The following is a 7,343-nucleotide window of genomic DNA, read 5'->3' as shown; positions in this document are numbered from 1 at the left end:
TGTTCGAGTAGTCAACCATCTCCACATGTTTCAAAATGTTTCTATGTCTGTACCTTCGACATTTTTTTTTTTTTTTTTAAGAAAAAAAAGGGGGGGTGGGGAAGCCTAGTGACTGAAACACTTTAACAGGAGCATTTGAAAACACAATTTATGCATCACAACATATAATAAACTAAACTAAACTCCGTCTGATCAGGCCTTGGAAGGCCCAACAGCACCGACCGGCCGCCGTGTCGTCCTCAGCTCACAGGTGTCACTGGGTGCGGATATGGAAAGGCATGTGGTCTGCACACCGCTCTCCCGACCGTATGTCGTTTGCGAGACCGGAGCTGCTACTTCTGAATCAAGTAGGTCCTCAGTTTACTTCACAAGGGCTGAGTGCAGCCCATTTGCCAACAGCACTTGGCAGACCAGATGGTCACTCATCCAAGTGCTAGCCCAGCCCGACAGCACTTAACTTTGGTGATCTGATGGGAACCAGTGTTGCCACTGCAGCAAGGCCGTTGGCAACATATAATAAACTGCTCGAAATAGAGGGATAAGAATTTGATGGAGTGTACCATATACATTGTTCGTGATAAAATATATACTGTTGTTCTTAGTCTTCTGATGTGTTTTAATAGTGAGAACAATCCTCCAAAGTACTTTTAAAAGCCATGGCTTATTGGCGGCATTCAAATGTATCATTCTGTGCCTAAGAGCGAAATGAATGAGCATGCCTCACTCTGCCATCTATCGAGTGTAAGTAATGAGTCCATCTCTATACTCTTTGACTGCCCAGGAGTTGCAAAATGATCTACGGGCAGTAACTGGTTGCAATGTCAGTGATCAAACAATACACAACAGACTCAGAGAGGCTGATTTTAAGACCAAGGAGACCTCATCACATCGCTCAATTAACAGCTCAGCACATGAGAAAGGAACATCGATTTGCTGAAGAACATGGGCCCTGACAGCTGCATCACTGGCACAATGTATTGTTTACAGACAATTTCCTCTTTCATCTAACACAGTGCAATGGGCCTATTAGTATATATCGTCATTACAGTGAGCTTTATAATGAAGCAGCAGTCCAGGAAATGGACAAATTTGGCTTGTGGCTCAGTGATTGTGTGGGGTGGCATCACAATTGATGGATGATCTGACCTTCAGTTACTCAGAGGCCATCTATAAGCTTGGAGGTACATAAGTGAGATTGTGTTAGGTCATGTTACGCCCACTGCAGTTACAATAGTTCTCGAGTTTATAGCTGTGTGGTCTGAGGCACCTCGTCATGGTCCGTGCGGCTCCCCCCGTCGGAGGTTTGAGTCCTCCCTCGGGTGGGTGTGTGTGTTGTCCATAGCGTAAGTTAGATTAAGTACTGTGTAGGTTTAGGGACCGATGAGCTCAGCAGTGTGTTCCCATAAGACTTCACCACAAATTTCCAAAATTTTTCTCCAGTTTATATCACACAATCCCCATGTGAGCGATATGTAGGAAGTTGTCATATATTCCTAAATTATCATTTAAAGCTGGTTCTTGAAACTTTGTTAGTAGACTTTCTTTTGATAGTTTACATCCATCTTCAAGAGTCTGCCAGTTCAGTCCCTTCAGTATCTCTGTGGCACTCTTCCATGGTACAACCAAACCTGTGACCATTCGTGCTGCACTTTTCTGTGTACATTCAATATCCCCTGTTAATCATATTTTGTATCGGTCCCACACATTTGAGCAATAAGAGGTGTGATTGGAAAGTTTTAAGAATGGATCCGCTAGTGTTTACTGGTTTGGCGGGCTGGTACACAGAGGGTGGGGAGTGAGTCTTTGCCTTGTCCTTGAATGCCCTCTGATAGGAAACTGTGTTTCCTTTATTCAGTTTGTTGTGACGGCTGGTTGAGTGCAGGTCTGTTAGGGCTTGTTGCCGGATTCTGTCTGCGTGAAAATGGACATAAAAACAGAGCAACAAGTTTGTGTCAAATTTTGTTTTAAAGCCGGGAAATCTGCTTCTGAGACTTATGAACTATTAAAAACAGCTTTTGTAGATAATTGTATGACCCAGTCAAATGTTTTCATCTGGTTCAACAGATTTAAAAATGGCCGCGAATCATTTGAAGATGAACCATGGTCCGGTCATCCTTCCATCTCAGAAATGAATGAAAATGTGAAAGTTTGCAACTTAGTGTGCTCTGGTCATAGAATCACAACTAAGGAGATGACTGATGAACTTAATTTAAGTTTCTATGCAATTCAGTCAACTAACAAAAAAGTTGCAGGTACAGAGGAAACTAACTAAAAGTCCCCAATCCAGTCACAAATTTCACCTGATACCCCATATGACCATACTTTTGACAATAAACCTAGGTGAGGTACTGAGTCAAATGCTTTTCGGAAATCAAGAAATAGAGCATCAACTTGACTGTCTTCATCCAAAGCATTCAGTATTTCATGTGTGAAAAGTGCAAGTTGGGTTTCACATGAGCAATGTTTTTGGATTCCATGCTGGTTGACATTGAGGAGGTTATTCTGTTCAACATACATGATTTTGTTTGAGCTCAAAATATGTTCTAAATTTCAGCAACAAATTGATGTTGAGGATACTGGACAGTAGTTTGGCGGATACATTTTATTCCCTTCTTGTAAACAACTGTGACCTGTCCTTTTTTCCAAGAACTTGGCACAGTTTTTTCTGTTCAACGGATCTATGATAAATTACAGTTAGGAGAGGGGCTAACTCGACTGTAAATTCAGTATATAATCTGACAGTGATGCTGTCAGGGCCTGGAGCTTTTTTCAATTTTAACAATACCACTGACGCTAAAACATATTTCATTCATCTTTTCCGTGGTACAACGATTAAATTGGGGTAATTGTCCTGGGTTTTCCTCTGTAAAGGAACATTTGGAAACAGAGTTAAGCATAGCAGCTTTTGCTTTCCTACCATCAATTTCAATTCCTGTCTCATTCGCTAGGGACTGGACACTAACTTTGGAGCCTCTAACAGCCTTTGCATACGGCCAGAATTTCCCTGGGTTTTGTGAAATTTCATTTGACAATATTCTGCTGTGGTAGTCACTAAAGGCACCATGCATTGCTCTCCTGACAGCCAAATGCATTTCATTCACTATCTCTCTATCTATAGCCCTACACTTTGTTTCACACCCGTTATGCAGTCACCTCTGATTCTTTAGAAGTTTCTTTACAATGACTATACCATGGAGGTTCCCTTCTATTATGAGCTGTCCTACTTTGTACATATCTGTCCAGTGCATGGCCAACTACCCTTTTAAACTTGAACTATAGTTCCTCTACATGCTCCTATGTGCTGAAAGCTTCAAGTTCCTCACTGAGATATGACACTACTGTTTTTTTATCTAGTTTGGTGAACATGTGTATCTTTCTGTTTGTTTCAGTTGTCATTTGTACTTTGGTTATCGTTGCCACAACAGCATTTTGGTCGTGGATACCAGTGGACATCCTCAAAGAAGTCAGGCCTATTTGTTGCCATTAGATCCAATATATTTCCTTCAGGTGTGGTGTTCTTAACTATATGGTGTAAGTAGTTTTCAAAAAACACATTTAGTAATGTTTCACAGGATGCCTTATCACACCCACCACTAACAAAACTGTAATTTTCCCAATTAATTGTTGGCTGATTAAAGTCTCCACTGATGATTACAATATGATTGGGGAACTTATGTACAAGTGAAATGAGATTTTCTCTAAAGTTTATGGTTACATCAGGATATGATTCTGTTGAGCAATAAAAGAATACAATTATCATTTTATGCCCACCCCTGATACGGAGTTTTACCCAAATAATCTCACGCACTGCTTCCCTTTCTATCTTGGTGGATTTGAGTTTCTTGTCTACTGCGGCAAATACACCACCTCCATTTCCCATTTTTCTACCCTTTTGATAAACAATTACATTTTCCCCAAAAATCTCACTGCTATCAATTTCAGGTTTCAACCAACCTTCTGTACCTAAAATCATATGAACTTCACTGTTTTTCATGAGCACTTCAAGCTCTGGCATTTTGTTGTGAATGCTTCGGCAGTTATTCACTAGGATTTTAATACTCTCACCTGTGAGAGGCGCTTTGATCTTTCACTGATACTTCTGGGTTTCCTACAGCTATCATTATCTGGATTGGATGGAGAATCACCTAATCTAAAAGACCCTCGTGTACACCCCACACACAGTCAGCTACCTGAGTAGCAGCCTCCAATGTGTAGTGCACACCTGACCCATTTATGGGAATCCTAAGTTCTCAACCCTATGGTGCAAGTCCAGGAAGTCACAGCCTAGCTTGTCACAGAACCTTCGATGTCTGTGGTTAAATCCTTCCATTCAACTCAGAACCAAAGGGCCATAATAAGTTCTGGGGACGATGCTGCAAATTGTGAGCTTCACTGAAGCTCCATGCACAATGTTGGTCTTCTCAACCTTCTCTACCAGTTACTGAAATCACCCACGTATGGCCTCAGAGCCCAGACAAAAGGCACCATTTGTTCCAACGTGCATCACAATCTGCAGTTGCTTGCACCTTGTTCCCTCAGTGGCTGCCAGAATAGACTATACAACATGTTGAATGAGGTCCTCCGGCGTACACACTGAGTGCACCCAGTATTCTCTCTGTCTCTTGCTCCCATTTCCCTAAAGTGTACCATCATTCCCAACTGGTGCAATGATGCCTTGTTTCACTTCTGACAGAAAGTGGACAATGGCAGTTTATTGTCTGTGATAAGAGTGAAATGTCTACCATCAAGCATGTGCCTAAACCCTTTCACTGAGGCCTATGCCACGGATAGTTTGCAATCATATCTTGACCAATTTGCTTGTGATGGTGATGTTTCATGACCAATTTGCTTGTGATTGTGATAATTTTTTTATTGAAGAAAGCTAGAGATTTCCAGTCACGTTGCATACTGTTCCAATGGTAGTTGGTGATGCATCCACCATAACTGTGAGAAGTGTATCAGGAAGAGGGTAAGCTAATAGTGTAGCCTGTGGAGTACTGTCATTCACTCTGGTAAAAGATGCTTTCGTTTCATCAGTCGACTGTGTATTGTGTTCCAGGTTTAGGTGAAACTTTTAGGAATTCATTGAGAGGCACTGCCAGCAGTACATGGTTGCAGAACAAATGTCAATAAAAGTTTGCCAAGCCCTGGAAATGATCTAATTCGCATATTGTCACGGGCAATGGAAACTGAGAAATAGTTTCCATTCTAATCATAGAATGCAAGCTTTCATATCTGCATTTCTGTTATTGTTTATATTTGTTTTATGGGCATGACTCCTTGATCCAAAGCATTATTATTTGCCTAATGTTTCATCTTCCAATGCTGGCAATACCAACACAGACTATAATGACTCAGAAAGCAGTTACAAGCTCAGCAAGCCAAATACTTTGGCTTTTTTTGAGATTGTAACTGCTTTTTGTGTCATAATTGTCTAAGATGATGTCTCCAGTGTAGGCAGATAAAACATTAGGCAGAGAACTATGCCGTGGACCATGGCCTAATGCCAATTAATCAAAAATCACCAATAGCTTCAACTTTGTCTTGCTGTTTGCAGGACTCCAGCAGCACTTTCTTCTTCCTAACACTTTGTACATTCCTAGGCTTCTTGGCCTTGGTTGAAGTGTGCTGCACATTTCCTGCTCCTCGTTCTACCTGAGGCTCTTCTCCACTTAACTCTGGCAGTGGTAGATTCCTGTTTTTGGTGTTGATGATAAAACTGTCAGAACACGTTCTCTCTCTTCCTATCCTTCTACCAGCTGCCAGTTCCCAACTACCCTCCTCCCCACTATCTCCCTTGAGTTCCTTCCTTGCTTCCTCCAACTGTGCCTGAAGGGCACAGATTTACCTTTCCTGTTCCCACATTCTCCCCAGTCCATCCCCCCCCCCCCCCCCCCCCCCCCAGAGAAAATATTTCCTACAAGATTGGCAACAAATTCCTTTACTCACTACCCTACAACTACTCCCACATTTCTCACTCATGATCAGTTTTGAAAGAATAATTTAGTTTACATAAGGTTTTAAGGACGCGAGATTGGCTGTGTGTAAACAAAAAACGACACACAGGTCTTATATGCGGTGTTTTTTTTACCGATTTAGAGATACAATGACAGAAGAATGAATTTGTAATTAATTTGCTTTTAGAGAAGTTACGTTATCAGGCATGTTTGGTGAGGTTGTTAAATGTTTATAGCTTGGAAAATTTAGGCCTAGATCACATCTATCTAACTAGTAAACAATACCTGAGTCCAACTTCAGCAGCCAGATTTGTGTGTGTTACTTTTTGCATGAGTATGTGTGTATTTGTGTGTGTGTGTGTGTGTGTGTGTGTTTGTGTGTGTGTTGTCGGTTTTCCAATGAAGGCCTTCTTGGTCAAAGGTTCACCTTCTGACAGCCTTTTTGTTGTGTCTGTTGTGACTTGGCATCTCTGCTATACAGTGAGTAGCAACTATACTTTTCGTAATATTGTTACATTCCATCCTGAATGTTCCATTGTTTGATTCAGAAGAACGGTTTTTTCTGAAAGCTTACTTGCTTAGCAGTCTTTTTATTGTACCTGTCTGCAGCTCAACATCCCAATATATGGTGAGTAGCAATCTAACCTTTTCATAAAATTGTCTTGTCAATGTGTTTTACACCATATAGGGATGAAGCCCTACAAAATGACGTGTCCAAGAACTGAAGGAGGAAGATAAGGAAAAGCATGTTAATTACTGTACATGACTATGTCAAACAGTTGAGAGAGGAATGTCAGATACACTGCTGTATTTCATGATTGATGAAGCTTGATTCCATCTGATGGGAAATGTGAACCCCCAGAACACCAGATACCAGTCAACAAACAATCCCTGTATGATTAATAAGGAACCTCTTCATGGTGAAAAAACTGAAGTATGGTGTGCTGTGTACAAGCAAATCTTTGAGGAATTTTCTGCACAGGTGACAACCCATGAACATATGTAGGCTGTCTTTCAGGACATCAGGGTGACCTGTCATACTTCAAGTAAATCAATCTCATGAATTCATGAAAAATTCACAGAAGAAAAGACTCTCAGCAAAGTATTGTGGCTGCTACATTTGCTGGACGTAACCACCTATGACTTTTATCAGTGGGGCAGTCTAAAGGGAAAAGTGTATACAAATAACCCAACAAAATTGTAAGACTTGAAACACAATATTCATAATGAAATTTTGAGAATTGATGTGACAGAGTTGTGCAAAGTGTATATTATCATGTTAGTGTGCATGCAAAAGCGCATTGAAGCAAAAGGAGGTAATTTTCAGCACCTAATGTAATGTAATGTACGAGATAAGAGCAGTTCAGTAAATATAGACCTTTACAT

General features: G+C 40.9%; 1 pseudogene; it reads right to left on the bottom strand.

Annotated features, from left to right (window-relative positions):
* Window positions 1–390: 390 nt before the first annotated feature.
* On the bottom strand, window positions 391–508 carry LOC126482662 (5S ribosomal RNA; annotated as a pseudogene).
* Window positions 509–7,343: the final 6,835 nt, after the last annotated feature.

This window comes from Schistocerca serialis, chromosome 5, assembly GCF_023864345.2.
Source record: "Schistocerca serialis cubense isolate TAMUIC-IGC-003099 chromosome 5, iqSchSeri2.2, whole genome shotgun sequence".
Classification (NCBI taxonomy): domain Eukaryota; kingdom Metazoa; phylum Arthropoda; class Insecta; order Orthoptera; family Acrididae; genus Schistocerca; species Schistocerca serialis.
This window is presented reverse-complemented; position numbering and strand designations above follow the sequence as displayed.